The sequence below is a fragment of the Porites lutea genome, chromosome 2 (genome assembly GCF_958299795.1).
Source record: "Porites lutea chromosome 2, jaPorLute2.1, whole genome shotgun sequence".
Classification (NCBI taxonomy): Eukaryota; Metazoa; Cnidaria; class Anthozoa; order Scleractinia; family Poritidae; genus Porites; species Porites lutea.
The window spans coordinates 14,411,599-14,432,658 of record NC_133202.1 but is presented as its reverse complement, the minus strand read 5'-3'; the positions used below and the strand labels follow the sequence as shown (position 1 = coordinate 14,432,658).

Sequence of the window (21,060 nt, the reverse complement as noted above, 5' to 3'; positions counted from 1 at the left end):
GACTATAGAGATGTGACCGTTTTCGAAGAGTGCTTATATTCTACGTTCTTTATTTTTAATTACAGTCGAACAGTCGGAAATTCAAATCATAGGCCGATATCATGTTATTTTTAATACTAGGCAGACCGTGGCTATTTTACAGTCGTGGACTTAATATCCTAGCCTTTAAGTGAACGTTAGGCTGAGGTTTGACCTTTTGATACAATCCTCCTTCCTTTTCTTATGGAAACTATGCTTAAAAATACTAGTTAACATACGAACAACACGTTATACATAATAAAGCAGGAAGGGTTGTATCAAAACAAGGTCAACTCCAGCCTCGTTTCCACCTGTATAATTTTGTGCAACTGTAAAACTGGGTAACTGTAAGTGCTCTCCTTTGTACACGCATGAGCTACTAGCATGCCTCCTCGGAATTTCCCCTTTCTGGATCCCTGCATGGGCAATAACTTAATAATGCATTGTGGAAGGTATTACATAAACCTAACTAAGAACAAGCCTTACTGAGAAGATAAGTCTTCAACACCAGATCTGGCCATTCCATCGCAGATGTAAACCGTTCCAGAGTTTAGGCGCAGGAGCAACAAAATTGCGGTCGCCCAAGGATTGTTAAAGTTTTAAAATTTGGGAATGAAAGCACTATTGTTGCTGTCAGACCGGAGACTATACACTGTATCCAGAACAAGATCACTCAGTAATTACGATACAATTTTTGAAATTTTCACAGCACGATAAGGCGTGGTAAAAATATTCAATGTAATTACACAGTGGACAAAAGAGAGCTTACGTAATATTCACACTTGGTGCTCGGACGTGGAGCCCGGCATACCCCTCTGCTACTCTCGCCTTTCAAGATGGGGAGTTTATATGATTCAAAGCAAGGGGGCATTGTACTGACGGTCAGTCCAGTGATGAGAAAAGTCTTTACTTTGATATCTGTCCTTTGTCGTCCCGTACCTGCCGGTCTTATAAGCTCTGCACTTTACCTGGCTTCATTTTTATTATTTTTAGTAGTGGCTAAAAAGTGACTATAAAGGTTTCAATACATGGACAACAATCTCGATATCCACACTGGTTCACCATGCTCTACAATCTTAGGAACTTGTTAAACCACACTACCTGCTAAGTTACAGTTTGAAATCTATATCAATATTATGGTCACCTGACCATGTCAAGCTGTTTTATAACAGCATTCATTTCGCTGATTATTTCCAGCATTGTAAGATCCTCCCCCTCCTCCACAGGAGTCAGCTAAATTATTCCCGCTACTTCCCCCAGAGTAGCCTCCTCCACCTCCAGCACCTCCTCCCGCTCCATAAGCGCCACCACCCCCTCCAAACCCACCAACAGCATTGTAATACCAAGCTCTTCCACCCACTCCTCCCTGAAGAAATCCTTTGCCTCCTTCTCCGCCATATCCCATTGAGCCTCCGAACTGCATTGAGCTTCTTCCACTAGAATAAAATCCACCACCGCCTCCACCTAAAATGTAATTAAATAACATTATTATTCATTCAAAATATTTTCCCGATTCTGATTGGCTAAAAGCACTCGTTTAATTCACCATAACCAGTTACTGATGACCAAATTTGGAAGAATTTTGTGTTTAACGAGGAAATGACGTCAAAAATGCAGCGTTTTCGCAGGTTAGGGCACCGTTAACCGAGAAGACCTGGGGACGAGGTTGAGTTGTTTTGATTGTGAACTTGTAAAATGGCGGACATTTCACTCGTTTCAAGAGTAAGAACTAGTCGAAAACGTAGCTAAAAACAGGACAAGAACAGAAAAAGGACAACTCGAAGGGCGACATCTGCTATTTGGAGAATATTTGCGGAGCTGAACAAACCTAAACGTGCTCTATCGAAGATGAACTTAACATTGATGGATCGATGGAGGTTAGCATGTTTGAGCCATGTTTTTAAAGTAGGAATTATTTTGAATGAATAATAAAACAATTATTGAATTCGGCTTTCGTATCATATGAAGAATTATGGAGATCTCGGAGGGTGTTATCCGTCGAGGCCGTAACACCCTCCTCGATCTCCATAATTCTTCATAAGATACTCAGCCTCATTAATTAATTGTTAATTAAATAACTCTTAACTAAAAAAAGGTAACATGTGCAGGTGGATTTCCTGAAGCTTTTTCATTCAACAATTAAAATAAAGATTCTATTGACAAAAGTAAATATAGTCACATCACCTATATTTATACAATGTATTTTGGGCGCTGTAAATGCTGGGAAAGCTATTAACAATTATTCTTTTCAGCGACCCGTACTTTAGGTCTCGATGTGAGTCACTAATATTCCTTATTATTTGTTAAATACCACAAATTTCATCATACCATATGTTTGTATGTATTTATCTAATATTATTTGCCTTTATATGTATTTCATTTTATGTCCAGAAATCTCGCACGTCAAATTTCGCGCGACTTACATTCAGACTGTTTCGTAGTTTCGCAATCGTTTTACTGTGATTCCCGGGTTCATAATGTTCGGAAAGTTCGAGTGGTCAAATACGTACTGGTTTATGGTCAAATAAAAGCCGCTGGTCAAAAATATTGCCACAAACAAAAATGGCCACGAAAACTCAAAGAAATAAGCTTTCGAACAAGAGGTTTTTGAGACAATTTAGATGATTTTGGCTGAGATATTGTAGAGGGAAGGTCTTGGATTCAAGCCGTGTAGTAGAAGCGTATTCATAAATAGAATCAACTCCAACTTCTTTAAACGTGGGAAGGAAGAATATACTTTTTCAGTGGACAAAAAAACTCACGATAGAAACATAAGACTTTGTACTTGAAGATTTAATCGCATCCTCTGAGAGTTTCCCAGCGGAATTGTCATTAATTACCGAAGGAAAGAGGTTAATCAAGGTGGCAGTGCTCCATTTGCAATAGAATCATATGGAAGACGCAGGTAATTTTTTCGTATTTTTATTTCCATTCTGGGAAGCTCGACATTTGAAGGTAGGAGTTTAAGTTTGTCAAAACTAAGATTTAAAAAAGTCAACCTTTTAGTATCAATCGCGTCCTAGTGTTCATGTATATCGAACAACATGCTGTACGTATCGAAAATTATTTTACTAATATCATGGGTGACGAATTACTCCTTAATTTTGGCGCGAAATTTCAGCGTTAATTTGTAATTTCACATGTGAAATTACAAAATTACCATGGCGACCTAACGTACGTCTCAGTGTCAAGATGGCGACGAAGTTTTAAAATGCCGTGAATGAAGATGTCAGGGCACAAAAAGACGCTTTAGAAAACCTGAACACACAAGAGAACATCAAGAAGGATACAGAAACAGGTATTTTGCCGAAAAAGTCTGAAAAATTCTGAACTTTATAAGCCAAATTTAAGGTCCGTCTAAACATTTGAGAGAGTGCCGGAGTTTTCGATCGATACGATCCAGGATAAACATGTCAAAAATCCAAGATTGCTAACGTAATTCGTCACCCATGATATTAATAGGTAATCAAATGGTATACTCGTGAAATTAGGGAATAATTTCACTTGCGTTTTGTCCAAATCCTAATAATTTCCCTCGCCTAAAGGCTCGGGAAATTATTAAGATTTGGACAAAACGGAAGTAAAATTATTCCCTAATTTCACTCGTCACCAATTGATTACATATACTTATCCCACATTTCTTTGTAATGTTTTCATTTTTTGCTGTTGGAATTTTTTCTACGTGTCCACTGCTACCGCGCGTGCGTGAAATTAAATTCTGGCCATAGTTTATATGAGGAACAATAAAACAGAAATTAATTTCATGAATGATTGAAAGTTAAACAATTTTACCTACAATTCTTTCAAGCCATCTTGAGGAAACAAGGCAAGAAAGTCTTTAGAAGCTAAGAAGGCTGACGAGTGAAGCTCTTTCATTTTCAACGTTTTAATTGATATGAGAAAATGGTCAGCATACGATGGATGTGATGGTATTCGTTAATAATACCGAAAAAGAGATAAGACAAAGTGAAACTTAGCAATGGGAAAACTTTACTTTTAAACGCGGACTTTTGTCTTTCATGTCGTTAGGGACTTGTCAGAAATTAGCAGGGGGGGAGGGGGGGTGGGAATTTTAAATTTGGGTTCGGAAATTAGGTGACCCACCCCTGCAATGGGAGTGAAATTTGCTAACCCTCCCCTTGAGCTTGGTCTAAAATATCATGACCCTCCCCACCTTACAGAATTGAAAAAAAAATGTTCCAGGCTCTTTAAGGTGCAGGATTCCAAGCCAACAAGACAAACAAATGAACAAGAAAAAAAGGAAACAAAAGCAAAATAAAAGCAAAGCAAAGAAAGCTAGGGCAAAAAGAATGGAAGCTAACTGCAAAGGAGCTATTGAAACCATATTACACCTCAGCAAGAATCGCGTGATATTACAGAGGCTATTGGCCCATTATTTCTTCATTATGAAGGAAAAAGTGGGTTCCTCAAAACGCAAAGGCCATATATCTTTGAGAAGGGTTGTTCACCAATGAATCACAGGACATTATCAAGCAATATCTACGCTTCAACTTAAATGAAAATCATGATGATGATGAAAGTGATTGTATCAATGCGAAGCTAATAAAATAAGATAAAATAAACAAAATAAAATGCTGATGACATAAATGATGATGATCAAGATGCTCACAGCAGCATTGATAGTGATGCTGAAGACAGGGATGAAAAGGATAGCCAAAACTTTAATAACATTAACAACAACATTATTCGTTATTGCAATAAGACTCTATAGCATTTTTATAAATGAAAAGTAGATGTTTGTTAAATACTTCACAGTTTATATCCATAATATTCCATTGCTCTTTTTTTTTTACGAAATAAAGAAATTTTGTTTTTCTTCTGTGAGTGAACGTCTACATGATCACGGGCATATATTTGCATGACCCTCCCCCTTTTAACGGCCCATTTTTCATGACCCCTCCCTTTTCTGAGTCTCAAAAAGTTGTGACCCTCCCTCTGTTTCCACCCCCCCTCCCCCCCAGCTAATTTCTGACAAGTCCCTTAGTTCGCATCCTAAGTGGAGACAGAGTTTTTCTTTGTTTGTCTTTAATGCATGAGTGACGAATATAACGTCTTTCTTAAAACTCTGAAAAAGTGGACACCAAAGGTTGAGGACTTTGACCTCCATCGACGAAGGTAGTCTCCATATTGAAGAAGGCAGATGTAGTTAGATAGTAGATTTAGCAAAGATTGCTGTCGTGGTGACCCTTCTCATCTTGAAACACACTCGTCTCACCTGAGTTACTCCTGTCAGCGGTCGTTGCTCCTTGTCCACCACTCCCTCCCGACCATGACCTGTGCCCAGGATTCCCTGCTGTCCCCGTAGAAGCATCGCATCCAGAATGTCTCGACCGAGCAACTTCCCTGCCTCCTCCTCCGCCAGCTATTATCAAAGGCGTGTTGCGTCCTCTCACCACAAACGTACCTCCACCACCACCACTGCTTAGACCTTTAAGGTTTATACTTCCCTCTTGACCAACAAGTATTTCAGTTGTTTCTCCTTTGGATAAGCGAAACTTTCCTCTTAATCTGGCACCTCCTGCCGCGATACAGACCATTCCTGCTTCTGAAATCATATCCCCCTGCAGCTCCTATTGCCTCTATCCTGTAGTCACCTGTGTGTGGTACAGTCCATTGTTGAATACCGCTGACCAATGTAACTTGACCGTCATGATCCCGTCCACTGTAGTAACTACCAAGAGAAGTTGGACCCAGTCTTCCACTCGCACCGAGGTTTGCAAATACAGCTCTGAATGATACTGAATGACGATTTCATAAAAAAAATTAAAATAAACACCTACTCTAGTAATAATTAATCAGCTTTACTCAGATGAACTTTTCTACTTATGGCACCTGTCTCTTAAAAAAACCTTGACGTACTAATGATCAATGCATTCGGTCTTATTTGATGGCGTTACGTTGCCAAACTTACATCTAATAGAATAAATGCGGTATTTTGACACTCGAACTTATTTTGTAGAACGAAAGACTCAAAACTCACTGAATAGATCAGTCACCTTCCAACGGACTTTCTAGAACGAGCACAATGTAGAATAGCATGGAACATCATGTTGGATTTAAAGAACTCGCGGTACTGGTGTAATTAATCGGATTTTGGAGAGGTTCTTCGGTGGGTATGTTCTTTTTTTAAGGGAAAGTAAGCATAAATTTTGTTCACATAACATAACTTTATTAACGAAAAAAGGAAATGTTTTGTTTGTAAGTTTGTTTGCCTGTTTGAGTTTCTTTCTATTTAAGGATACTGAAGCTTTGAAACGAGTCTATGATTTCATAAGTGAACCAGGCTGCAGCGAGGCATTAAATTTGAGTTTATTGAGCAAAGTATCATAACCAAACTGATCTCGAAGAAAAGTATCAGAACACCCAAGAGTTCGCATATGAAGACCGGCTGCTATACGCTATCATATCCATGGACCAAATCATTTGCTATCCATGCCTAGGCTTACGTATGCCTTGCAGCGTGTTTTCTACACAAATAATAGTTCCATGTTCTCTTTATAAAGATGATGGTTTAGTTAGAGACAAGTACTAAATGTTGAAAATTTGATAGTATAAACTTCTATTTGAATTTGTCGAAACTTTGGTAAGTCACAGGCATAGTATTTTCTTACCAAGTACACATGTTGTACCATTTCCTGAATATCTAGCGTTGCATGCGCAAGAATACGATCCTGGGGTATTCGTATACACAGCGTTGACATCACAGGAGTAAGCGTTTTTGAAACACTCGTCCACGTCTAAAAGTGTAAATTTAAAAAAAAGGTAGTTTTTTGGGGGTGATATGTAATACTTTTGGAATCTGCTTTGTTCATTGCAATCATTTTTAAATTTTACCAATAATCAGTACAATGCTCTGACTGCTAATTCTGCCTCCTCCTCAGGTCCTTCTTAACGCACTTTGATCGCAACCCGCGAGTATTCGGAAATTGAGCCTTGACGTCACGAAGGGGAGAATTAGAAGCAGTGCATTCGCCAACATCGGAGTAAAAAATTCAATAGAAAGTCATTTTATTATGTGCTTTATCATAGGTGACGAATTACTCCTTAATTTTTGCGCGAAATTTCAGCGATAATTTGTAATTTCACATGTGAAATTACAAAATTGCTATGGCAACCTTCCGTACCTCTCAGTGTCAAGATGGCGACGAAGTTTTTAAAATGTTATCAGTGAAGATGCCAGGGCATATAAAGACGCTTTTAAAAAACCTGAACACACTAAAGAGCACATCAAGGATTCTAACAGGTATTTGTCGAAAAATTCTAAACTTGAGTCAAATTTAAGCCCTAAACGTTCGAGAGAGTGGAGTTCTCGATCGATACGATCCAGGATAAACATGTGAAAAATCCAAGATTGCTAACGTAATTCGTCACCCATGATATTAATAGGTAATCAAATGGTATACTCGTGAAATTAGGGAATAATTTCACGCGCGTCTTGTACACTGAAATCCTTATAATTTCCCGAGCCTTTAGGCAACAGCATCAGGCAGAATGGCTAGACATTTACGCATAATAATGAGCTGCCGTGGCGGGCTATTCAAGCATGAACGACGCTGCACAAAAGCGCCAAAATAAAAGAGAAAAGAAGGATTTTGGCGAAGTTCGCTCAGTAAAATCGTCATTTTAAATACCGATAGTCTACTTTTTTAAGAAAAAAAAGCGACTTTTTGTAGCTAGAGGGCTAATCTTCAACGGTACGTAAAAACCAGGAAAATTCAACGAGAATAACTTGTAGACTTTTTGATTTCAAAATTCGGTTTTTTCGGTATTTTTAGTATGGGTCAAGAGCGCATTAAGATGAGAAGAAGAGAAGCTATTATATATTAATGACTCACCAATCTTCCTCAGACTCCCTGCACAAAGCCTCTCTAAGCAACCCTACCTCCTCGGAAATTGCCTCCTTTTGGACCACCCTCTTCTCGGAATTTCCGTTGCCCTCCGGGCGGGGGGGGGGGGGGGTGGGGTATGGTGTATAGATATTTTGTGGAACTACATAATGCCAAAATTAGTTTCGTTCCGTTCTGCTTTCTTACTCTGTAAATTTTACAAACCACATTTGCGAATAGTTGCCTTTACTTCCACTTTCGTTAGCAACAAAATATCATATTTTGTTATAGAAGAGAAAGAGGAAAGAGAGACTATTGTTACATTTGCAAATACCTGACGTAATCGCTTATCCGCGGCCGGAGGATGCACAAGTTATCTGGGATTCCACAATTGGTTTTGACTTCATTATTAAAATCGTTAAAGGATACTATGTAGCACAGTATCATACTTATAATTTGATTGTACCGTGGCTTTTGAAGAATTTATCAGATGTTTTTGGAAGTACCGGCAGACTTGATGGATAATTGTTTAGATCGATTGGAAAGACGACTTAGTCTATGTGTATGAAATTCTACTACAAATTCTTGTTCAAATTTTTGCCTATCTTGCCAACTTTGATTTATAGACACCATAGGCATGATTGGCCGGAATGTAATGCTATCCATATGAGGATCCATACCGTACCTTAGACTTTTTTAATTTCAGTCCTATTTAACAGTTTTAGAGGCAAAGCAACCTTCAAGGATAGCAAAACGCTTTCCGACTGTTTTCAAAAAGACCTAATAAAGGCTTTCGATTAATTGGAAGCTCAAAGCTTTTTAAACATGTTTATCTACAGATAAAAAGGTTAACAAGAGAAAGATTTATCTTTGCTGAACGTTGAAATATGGGTATTCGCTCTTTGAAAAGAAGATCAAGATGCTCTGAAAGTAGACTGCAAAACAGTTGGGTTTTTTTGGGTTTTTAAGCTAAAATCTCCATAAAAGACTAAATGAATGAAAACAATTTTAGCATCCTACCTTTCTTACAAGTGTACTGATGACAATCCCTACATTTGACGTCATTCCATTCATAGTTGTATCTCAGACTGAGTGCGTGAACGCAGTCTTCTTCATTGAAGTTATTCGGCTGATTCTTCGCCCAAGCTGTAAAGTTCCCCTCACCGCGATCCGCCCAAGTAAAGTTACCCTCCGTGGAAATGTCATTCAGGCCCAGCCATGATTTGTCTCCATTATGGCGATGTTGAATATAAACATTTTCCTCATCGTTGGTAACATCAACAAGGACCGACTTTTCCTGACGACATTTGGTGAGAGCTGTTGTCCAATTGACGCATTTTTCACTCGTCAAATAACAGAATCCATTGAAATAGCTCCACCCAGGGTCACAGATATCTTTGGAAACATGAAGTTTCAAAAACGGCCTTCAGCCGATGGCTATTGGCTAATGCTGACAGTTATCATGTTACTTATTGGAGACATACCCGGCGACAGGAAAGACGGCTACATCAAGATAAGCCTGAGGTCATACATAGCAAATTTATGCGAAATTATACAATGTCGGTACGGGAAAACTATTTCTTATATGAAAAAAAAAGCTAAGCAATGATTCCACGTGACATCTGTGCACGTGACTTATGTAACAGTGCGACCAATAAAGGCATGATGGTTTGCTGTAGTGAACCGGTTACGTCATAAAATCAAGTACTTTTCTTGTTAACTGACCTGCTAGTACTGCATAACTCACTGACACAGGATCATATCTGGTGTCATACAACTCCTTCACACACACCCTGAAACCGGTTTTGTTCATGTTCTGCAAAGAAGATTATATGATTCTAGCTAACTGTGATGATCAAAACTTGTATAATTATTGCTTGTTTAGGGTTCTTCACGCATACGCAGCAAGTAGAAGCAGAGTGGACATTTGAAAATTGGCTTTTCGCTTCAACCTGCATGAGAAAGATTCCTCTTTAAAGACAAAGCTATCTAACAACTTCCCCCCTCGTATCTAAAAAACAAACACATACCTTAGAATGACGTCAACTAGCGAGAAACGTAAATGCCCCCGCACTCTCTCCTCCACAGAGGCCCCTTTATGTCGTAGGGAGGCTGGGGCAGAAAGAAAGGAAAGCAGGGGACGATGGGAGGCCGTTTTTTTTCCTCTTCCCATCGTCAATCGCGCGCTTACTTTTATTAAAATTTCTTGTCAGTATCCCAACGGGAAACTGCGAAGGAGAGAAGCTTCCATACGATCTTAGGTTTCCCGTTACGTAACCTTACTGCCTGTGATTTGAGAAAGAATGATGTCACTAAATATAAAAGCGATGCTGCTAAGCTACAGGCACGGATTCTTGTCATGGCAGACCTTTTCAGCAGAGTTTTGCTTTTGCCCTTAAAAAACTATCAGATTGATTTTTTTCAACCCAAAGTTGGTCATGGGACGCCCCATGATCCTCTGTTCTTATTTTTGGTACCTCAATCCATTTTGCAATCCCATTGTGCACTGGTGCGGAGTTTCCAGGAGCTGTGCTGCTGTGATTGGCTGTAAGTAACACCGAGGGTGTTGTGTTATAGCTTCTTTCAAACTTCACGAACTGCCATTAAAAACAAATGATTAGAATACTCAACAATTTTTAGTCATATTTTTAATTTTTCCCTCTTTATTCCTATTAGTGTGACATAAAATGTGTATTTCCATTTTTTTATATTTCATTTCATCGGCGTTTTTCCTTCTTTCACTTACCTGGCAATAAGCGTTGTTATCTTCGTCTTTTGGTGGCTTTGTGTTTAGAAATCCGACAGAATCACCCTCAGTGAAGAACGGTTTCCTAAGCTCAGCAAATACCAGCCAACTCTAAAACAAAATTATTAAACAGCATCAAAATCAATGACAGTTTGGATTGATTCTTTCCTTTTCTTACTTATATTCATTAATGCAGTTTTTAATGCATGTCACATCATAAGAGCACTGAAACCTTCCCACTTTTTCAGCTGTCGCAATCTCGCCCTTGGCACCAATATTTTATTCTGCTTTTAATAACAATATGATTTTGAAACATACCACTGCAATGTCTTCATGTTTTCCATCAAAGTTTTGCATTTCTCGAAGACAGACTTTAAATGAGTCCTTATTTGGATCTTCTGTTCATATTAGGGAAGCATCATACTCCTTTCCAGTCCTCAAGTGTTCTGCGGTCACAAAAACTGTAGGTGTTTCCTTGAACTTATTCTGTAAAGATTGAAGAAACTAGACATTAGAAATTTAGAGTCGGATGAGACCTCTACGCCCTCATCCTATTTTCAAAGGAACACACAACTGTTAAATATTATCTGTCAGCACAGGCTTATTTTGACGTTTCCTTTACCTTGGGATAAGCCACATTAGCACACTTCGTACCAGACCACCAGTTTTGCATCTTAATCCTTCCCGTCATTCCATTGGGTGGTGCTCCTTGGTACGCCAGCCAATCAACTGTCGCGAAGGGATTAAAGCTCTCTCCACTGTTCCTTCCTGTCTGCATGACGCATACTGTAAAGTTTTTAGTGTTAACACTTTCAGTCCATGATGTGACGGCATCGTGAACTGACACGGTGTCATTCAATTTCATGTGATTGACAGTTATTTGAACATGAACGTTCTTATCCGGGTAGAAGCGATACGGCGGGAAATCTATCGTCTGGCAGGTAGAATCTGTCCACTTTGAGATTCCGTGAAGGTCCACACGGCCACGAACAACTGGGAAACCTTTGGAAAGAGCACATGACGTAAATAAGAACGAAACTCATCTTTTGTGGTAACTATCTCCCCCTTCCCCAAACCCTAGACAACAGCGTTTTGTCTCATGCACCAACTCATTTTCATTACTTCGGGGATTGTGTTAGAGGGTCTCTCCCACCAACCTTCACAGCTCCCAGGGTGGTAAACAAGGTTATTGTCCAGTCCCCTACAGTAGCTCAATTCTTGTCAGCATTTGTTGTCATACGTTGTTCCGTTGGCAGTGCATACTGGGTCCTGATAGGTGGGGCAGTCGTCAAAACACACGCAGCGTGCTTCATGAGCACTGTATGTCTTGCAGACTCCAAAAGATGGGCAGTTGACATTAAGACAAGGATCCAGGTCTGAAAAACAAAAAAAAAATCCGTCTTACGTGATTTATCCGCTCTTCATAATACATGGCGTACCTCAGGGCTCCATTCTCGGGCTAACACCTTTTAGCCCGTACTCGACCGATCTACCTGAAGTCATCAAGTTAAGAAACATCGAATCTTACGTTTATGACACAAAGATATATTTATCGTTTGCGACAAAGGACATTGATTTATGTCTACACCAAGTTGCTGAGGATATCCAAAATGCCGCAGAGTGGTGAAGCGCCAACTTCCTTTGTTGCATTAATGGCATCGAACAGTTCCTTGAATTCAGGTTTTTCATCAAGGAATGAGATGTTTGGCCTCTGTGCAATAGTGTCCAAGGCATATCGATCAACCTCTCTTGTTATGTTAAGTAGCTGGTCAAAGTGATTTGCCAATCCATCGAGAATCTCAGGTTTTTCATGTATTACTGTCTCACCGTCAAGGGCAGTAAGCTGTGTTGCACCCTCTACAATGGTCCATATACTTCTTTCAGACAATTATAAATGCTTTCATATCGTTTTTATCTGCTGCCTGCTGCAATTCTTCATCCTTTGCCTCCCACCATTGAGACTTCATTTCCCTGGTTTACTGCTGTAGATTCCGTCGACCACCGGTCATTTTTGCCCTGTACATGTTTGATCTAGCTATTTCACCCTTGCATTAGTTCTTTCCTGTAACATGGCCTTCAGCTTCTGGCCTCCCCAGCTTGTCACTGTCGTCAAACCAATCCTAGTTTTATTGAATGGGTTTACCTAAGACACTCTCAGCAGTGTCATATGTAATTGTTTTTAAAGAATTCCAGTTTACTTCAACATCTTCTGACTCCTGATGTTTCAATCCTGCAAAAGCCCTGTCCTTTTTCTTCGTCAACTTCTGCTGGATATCTTTATCTCGTAGTTTCATAACATCAATCCTTCAGGATGGTTTGGCAGCAATTCTGGAATGTTTGAACGGTCAGCGCCTCTCATGGATCTTGTGCTCAAGATGTCATTTTGGTCTACCTGCCGTACTATTATATACTCTCAAAAGGTGCCAATGTTTAGAACGGGGTGCATCCATGTGGTCTTGTGATGTTCCTTGTGTTTGAAGATAGTGTTTGTGATGACCAAATTGTGTTCCGAGCAAAGTTGCCAGAAGAAGTTCACCGTTTGAGTTTCACTTCCCAACTCCATGCGGGCCAATCACAAGTGGTCATTTGTCCATCTCCTTTCTAACCCTGGCATTAAAGTCACCAGCTATTATCAGTTTATCAGTACTTGGAACTCTCCACAGTACCTCTCTCAGACTGTTGTACAACTCCACCTTAATGTCTTGAGGTTTGTCATGGTTGGAGCATAGACACTAATTATGGTGGCGTACACATTTCTCTGCAGCGGAAGTCTCATTGCGATTATCCAATCAACGACAGGTATTGGATCTTGTTTCAGCTGCTGAGTAATGGAGTTCCTTATTGCAAAACCAACTCGAGCGATTCTCTTCGCTTGTTCTCTCCCCTGCCACTCCAAAAGAACGTGTAGTAGCAAAGCTAGCGCAAACATCTCTGTTTCAGTAGTACATACATGCTGGGAATTTCACCTAGTTCTAGGACAGTGTTGTTTGGAACTTTGTCCTGTCAGGTGATGTCGAGTATGCGTCAGAGACAAGGCATGTGAAAAGTGCTAAGCTTCCTCTTCTATTATGAGTGACGAGTCCATGAATCGCTGCCGTACAGAAGTGTACTCAAAACACAGGCTCTGTATACCAGGATCTTGGTATTTTCCGTCAGCTTCTTATTTTTCTTTTACATATCTAACACGCTAGAGCGAACAATAGCACGAAAGGCGAAGTACAAATTACAGTTTAAATGCATTTGACACCTAACGGATCAATCAGTGGTTCGCAGCAGCTTACACGAAAGAAAAAGAAAAAAACGAAAAAAAATTAGAACTAAACAGTCAGCATTTTTCCATTTGTAGTCAACATTGCAGGAGGAACTTGTGCAACCGGCTCTTAAAAGACTGAATTCCCCGTGTCATTTATAATGCCGAGGATGTTGTCCAGCAGGCTGCTCCACATTTTAAGAGCGCGATGGATAAAAGCTCTTCCTGAAGAGTACGATCTTGACTTCGGCTCTTCCAGGGCATGGCTTGGCATACTCAGGCTTGCGCGGGTTTCTCGTATTGGGCTGTAGGGTCGCGGAAGTATCGTTTTCAGATCAAACGGGAACAGACTGGTGTGCATCCTGTACAGGAATGTCGCAACTGCAACTTGCCGCCTGTGATAAAGAGGAAGCATGTTCAGTTTCGATCGTGCTTCTTCCTCATCTTCGTTTGTTGGTCCATACTCTCTTGGTGAGGCTGGGTCAGGCTGAAAATGGTAGTAGCTGCCTTGCCGTTGCGCCTGTTTAGCTCGGTTTCCCGGCAGAGAAAGAGTGTCAGAGATTGTCGAGCCAAGCTTAAGGTAGCTCTTGGAACAGTCTTTCAGAAGATAATCAGAAGACGTAAATAAAACATTTACACGTAGTTTGTTGATCTATTTCAATTAATGGGTTATTAGCTTTTCAATTCAGAATGTTAGTCCTAAAGAATTTAATCTCAATAGTAACCTCATTTTCTCTTTTATATTTGTAATGTTTTAGTAATTTCGAACGTTATTTAGCCTAACGAGTTCTTGTAAATTAATTCTGAAAATTCCCAGTTGGGAGAATTAATAATAAAAACATTAATTGATAAAACGTATTGTAGCGTATTGTTATGGGATAGTAAGTTTACTCCAACATTTTGCGGATAAAATCCATGCCTACAGTGAATTTCATGAATCTGGTAAAATGATCATTCAAGCTCGTCATAGAGTTTGTTACTGTGCATTACTTACCTCCGGTAACAATATAACTGACAGAAAGAGGATCATGTTCCCGTCCTGTTCCACTCAAGTCTCTGACACAAATCCTCATGGATTTTAGGCCAACTTCCTGAAATAGAACGAAGCTCTCTGCGATGAGATACTTCATTTTTCTGCTAGACAAGAGAATTAAGAAAATCTGTAGAAAAGTAACGTACCTCCACCCATGCCGTGACAATATTATTTTCTGGTAAAATGACGTTTTTCTGAAACTGAAACCAGGACCACAGGTGACGCGTAGAAGGTGGTGTTGTAATGAATATTCTGTGAAAACAGTGAATAAGGCTGTAACAGTTCATTACGTACTACATATTCATTTGATAAAACTGCCAGGGCAGCGCAAATCTGACTCCCAAAATGAAATTAAGTCAGAATATGGTATGAGCTATTTTCGGATCATGACTTAAACACTTAACTCATTCTCTGTCAAAAGTAAACAGAAGGAAAAATTCAAAAATATATCTGCTCACGTCTTTTTGCAATATGTTGTAAAACAAACAGTCTATCTTTTTTAAAAGTCGGTAAAAGAGGTTAAATACTGCAGTATCATAATTATATTATAGTTTAGAAGAGCTTCATAATACTCTGTTATTCACTCTAGCATACGCGGTGAAAGGATTGATGTCGAGTGAGGATTTCTTTTATCAGGTGTCCAGCTTTTACCTATTGACAAATAGCTACTGTCAAATAATATGGAGCCGACAAACTGTAAGTGTTAAATTAGAATAAAGGTACTTGACAGAATCCAAAGTTGTCATAGTTGTCATAGTTGTCGGTGTGCCAAGGTTCGGAAAGGTAACTTCTCCTGTCATGGTCAAATTAAAATTAGAACCATTTCCCACTAACGCGAACCAGTCCTGAAAGGATAAAATTTTAAAAAAATAAACGTCGAGACACTGCTATTTCCGTTTGATAGTTTATGGAAAAATTTTCTCAGTTCTTGTAAATCAAATAGTAAGATACAAGTATAACGTGCAAGCTTATTTCCATTCAGTGAGTGTCGGCTAGGCAAAACACATTGTAGTTTGTATGTGTTCAATAACAATAAGCCAACAACCCTTATGCCACCATAGTCGAGGTCCCGAAACCACGAGGATATTGCAAATGTACATTGGTCCCTCTATACCAGAAAACACCAGGTTAGTGTCTGGCACGGTATCGGCTATCTTGTATATTGATCTCTCTGAGCTTTGGCTAGCAATCCGTCTAGTGATGGTGGCACGATAAACTATTGGTTACTGGAAACCTTAAAATGAATAATTTAATGAGAGAATGCCCAATTTTACCCTGACGACGTCAACAGAACTGGGGTGCTCGGCGAAGGTGTCGAGTCAGGCACGTGTCCTGTTGATCAACAACGCAGGCCCGGTGGTCATCCTGTTTCCGCTGAACGACTCCAGAAGAGTTTGAGGTGGTGAAAGGTGAACAGCAAATGACTGTTTAAGGGTTACATCTGGAGTGAGCCAAAGGAGCGAGGCTAAAGAAAAAGGATGCTAGACTTGTACATGGAAAACTCTTAACACCACATTGAGTTAACAGAATTAACTGAGCAGAAACAAGACAAGAGACGAGACATGATCTCTCAGTAACAGCATGGTGAACTTGTAGACTTGTTGACATCAGATGGTGCGGAGCTTGGGCAGGTCGACATCAGAGAGGACACTCTCAAGTTATTCCTTATCACCCTTGCTGTTTATAGTAGTTATGTTGCTACTGAATGGCTGTTCACACACCATAAAAAATGTCGCCAGACTGTATCTTTCCATCGAGGAAGGAAGAGAGAGGGGGTCCATTAGCATTGACGAGTTAAAAAGAGTGTGTGCAAATTCTTGTATGGCTACCCGAAAGAGAGCACAGCGAGGATAATGCTGCAAATGGCTTTAAAGGAAAAGGGGCTTGTTGAAGAAAAGAACCCTCAGGACTACCAGAAGAAAGAGGAGAAAGTCAGGGACCGGAAGGAAAAAGTCCTACATGGAGAGTTTGCTCGGCAAACTTCAGGTGGTTGGAGAGGAGTTCTGGAGATGGTTCAGGAGTGATTTTATAAAAAAAGGGAACAGAACTGATCCTCGCCGCTTAAGAACAAGCTTTAAGAACAAATTTTGTCAAGCACAGCATAGATATGATAAGACCTCTAAGACACCAATATGCAGATTTTGTGGTGACTGAAACAGTATGGCGTATTGTCAGTGGATGAAGGAAGTTTTCCCAGAGAGAAAATAGGAATGGAGAAGTGAGGATAACTTGGGATATGACTATCTTTGCGGACCAGCGGCCAAAGTAAACTCGACCAGATATTACTGTGGTACACAAAGGCACACAGGAGTGGACACTTATCTACATAGCTGTGCCAACGGACCAAAATATCTTTATTACAGAAGACAAGAAGGTGTAAAGGTATCAAAACCTAGCACTCAAAATTAAAACAATCCAAAGAGCCTAGTGGCAGTAAGATCCATCGATCGTGATTTGTGCATTTGGAACCATCTCGAAGAATGCAAATGACTGGTGTGGGAGGTTAAGACTGCCTTGCATTTTTGGAAGGCATGAGTTGTCAGCCATGCTTGATACGGTTCACACCTTCCGGAAAGTGTTGTATCTCTAATCTGCGAGAAGCTGCTGAGAAATGGCTTTGAAAGACCCAGAAAACACCAGAGAACTGGAGAGTCGTTGATGATGATGCTGGTGCTGATGCTGCTGGTATTGATCACAATGTCGATTCTAACGATACCAATGATATTGACGATACTGATAATCGTACTGATGATTATGATCATAATGATGATGATGATAATGGTGATGAATAAGGTGCTAATGATGTCGACAATGATAGTCAGCCTAGCTATGGAACAATTGAAAAGCAAATAGGTATACCCACCACCACTGTATCTTGGTGTTTTCCATCAAATGGTAAGAATTCCTTGATGCACACCTCAAAGCTTCTGGAACTGACGTTCTCTAACCAAACATACACTGCGTCACCGGGCTTTGTAGCTCGAGTGTACTTCGCCGAGACAAAAACAAAGGGCCTCGCAGCAAAGCTCTGGAATGTATATCAAAGGGAAAATCGTAGGACAATCGTTTAAACTTTCTTCAATTTGGGAAATCAGTTTCGCGTACTCGATAGAATAAATCATGAGCACATAAACTGAGGAATGAATAGATCAACACGGACGTAAGATAAAAGGCAAAAATTATTGATAGATGACCTAGATGACATAGGTGACCTAGCAGTGCATAGCAAAAATGGAAAAGATAATATATATTTTCTGCGCCTTTCTTTTTGCTTCTAACACTAACCTTTTTAAACGTCACTTTGTCGCACTTGGTTTCTGTTGTCCACGTTCCACCAAACGTTATGCTGCCAGATGAAACTTGTGGTTGATCGTGGAACGCCATCCAGTTTATGATCCCAGTTCCATTTGATCCAGCACCAGCCTCACGTGCGCATACCTCAAATCCACGTGTACTGACAGAATGAACCCACAATGCAGCAGGTGAGTGAACACGTGAAAAATTCTCGCCGTGACTTAGCGATACGTGCACATGAACCTCAAAAAAAAGTTTGAAAAAAAAAATTAATAATAATAATAACACAATAAGTAAAAGATTGAGGGTGGTTTTGTCTGTGTAATTAACTAAATTTAGATTGCTATTCATACTTTTTATTTTTTAGCATCTAGAAAAGTTAACTGACCTTTCCTGATCCGCTAAATGTTTCAGGGAAAGGAATTTTTGTGCAGCGTGGTAAATAACAGTGTTGAGGTGGTGAACATGCGCTGCTGCAGCTCCACTCTTGAAAGCTATCAGACATGTTAAACTTTTTTTTCCAGCTTGAAAGGAGGTCACATCTCCTCCTGCGACAAACTAGAACAAACGAGTTTGCAGAGAAGTACTCAGTTAACCTTCAAGTTTTAAAAATCTAAGGGTTCGCTGCAACTTTCAACCTGCGCAATATTGGAAGCAGACAGTTGCTTAGAATAATAAAATTGTAATTGGAGAGTCACTAACAAAGTAGAGAAATCTGTTAGAAGCAGCGGGTGTCTTTTTTGAAATAATGAAACTGTTATTTTGACAGAGAAATCTGCGAGTTCTACTGACTTTACTTGTTCGCCTAGTCTTGTAATTGTGCGTTGTGTGAGGTAGTGACATTGCGTTTAAGTCATGTGTTTTCGTTGTGAAATGCGGGGTGTCAGTCACTAAACCCTTTGCCTCTGGTAACGAGATCGCGCATGCGTCAAAGCTAGCTAAGCTAGCTACCAAGGGAAGCACGAAAATACTAAACACTTGTGTGACAGTGACAATTGTAAGCTCTCTGATTTGTTGAAGTTTGTGTATTTTGTTATGGAGCCAATTAAAGAATTTTCGCGCATTCTGTACTTCGGTTATTTGAAATTGTGCCAGTGTTCTCGTTTCATTAAGCCCAACTACATTTTACCTTTTTAAGCACGACAAAAACACGTTAAAATTAGTATCTTTATTTTATCATAAAAGGGGTTGAGGATAAATGAATCATTCGATCTACGGCGGAAACAAATAATTAAAACTGAAAGAGGTACAATGCGACGGGAGGAAAGCGTTTCATAAATTGGAGGTTTTGGACACTGAAATTATCAAATAAGTTTACGGGACCGGTCATTATTTATCGCCGAGGGAGGGGGGGGGAGAGGATTTGGGGCTAAACAAGGTGAAATTTAGCCGATCCCCCCTTTGAATGTTACTTCACCGAAGTGATCCCCCTAATAACTTTTAATGACTTTCGCGATTCCCCCCCCCCCCCCCATCTCTTCACTTTCCAAGCAAATTTGAGTGGCTATAAATAATGACCGGTCTCTAAAACTACATTATAAAAGAGCCAATGAATGCACTTCTGTTTGGCGGATTAAGGCAGAATCTTCCGTCAAGTTTTTCTTTAACAGGAATGGCTCATAAAAAGGAATTAAGTTACAACTTACGCCTTTTGGCTGATACACCAAGGAAAGCAACAGCAAAAAGCCGACTTCTTTCATCCTCTGAAAGACCCTATCTGGAAGATATTCAGGAGCAACGCCTAGAATTAGCTTCCTATCAAGTTGCTTTCACAAATCAACTGCACAAAGTACTACTACAAGCTATGTTCCTATTTATCTGATCGACGCGAGTTGAACGCGTGAAAGTCAATTCCCGAATATTTGAACGAAGCTACAGTATTGCGACAGGCTAATGCTACAGGGGGTGATGCTATTCAAACTGAGCATTCTAAGCGACAGGTCTTATATCACCTTCAATCTTCCGTGACAATTTCAAAGAGGTTCGCTTGTAGATCCGCCGGTTCAGTGTCTTTTTGGGAAATTGCAATGTAGTAGTTAGTTTTATTTCGAAGTTTTCGAAGTGGAGCTAAAATTATAGTTTCTGTTCAATTAGTATTCAGTAATAAGTTGTACGAGTGCCTGTAAGTTGCAAGTGATTTCCTTATTTTGTTTCCTAAATTGTATAACACTCAGCGATGGTTTTCCACTAACCGCTATCTTTTAAACTCTAAGACAATACCAACCAGCTGATTTCAAAGGTGCTTGACGGCTTAAAGAAGTCTATACAGCAAGCTCACTTTTACACTGGTGAAGAGAGAATTGAAGTCTAGCGTGTAGAGAGTTGATAGGCTTGTTTTTGTAAACACTAGAAACATGAAAATTTTGTCCATGGGCATGTTGTTTTCATTGCTTCAGGGCTCTTTCATTTCTTAAGACAGTACTCACTGGTTTATATTTTACTTCCGCTTTATCACACACTCGTTTAAATCTGCTTTATTTTTTGAAGATTAAAAAAATACGAATATTGCAAAATAAAAACATTTTTATTATTTTTTTCCCTTTCTGGCTGGGAAATTGAGCAGTTCGGATATAATTATACGAAATAAGCTTCGTGAACATGTTATTTCTGTGTAATTTTCTGCATAAATTTATATGATAAATTCTGCCCTCTTGCTACTTGGGATGATACATGTCGGGATGCTCAATAAAATCTTTGCATTTTCAAAGGCAGTCAAAGACTCCTCTCTCATGAATAAAACGGTATAAAAATATTCGATCTGTGATGAAACAAATATTAGGAAATGGAAAATTGAAAAATGCATATTACAGGTAACCTGCGAAAACATCGGCTTCTCCTCGCTCTTCCTCGCCGCTGGGGACGTTTCGCGCCA

General features: G+C 39.7%; 1 pseudogene; it reads right to left on the bottom strand.

Annotated features, from left to right (window-relative positions):
* Positions 1-1,171: 1,171 nt before the first annotated feature.
* On the bottom strand, positions 1,172-18,693 carry LOC140925680 (uncharacterized; annotated as a pseudogene).
* Between the last annotated feature and the right edge of the window lie 2,367 nt (positions 18,694-21,060).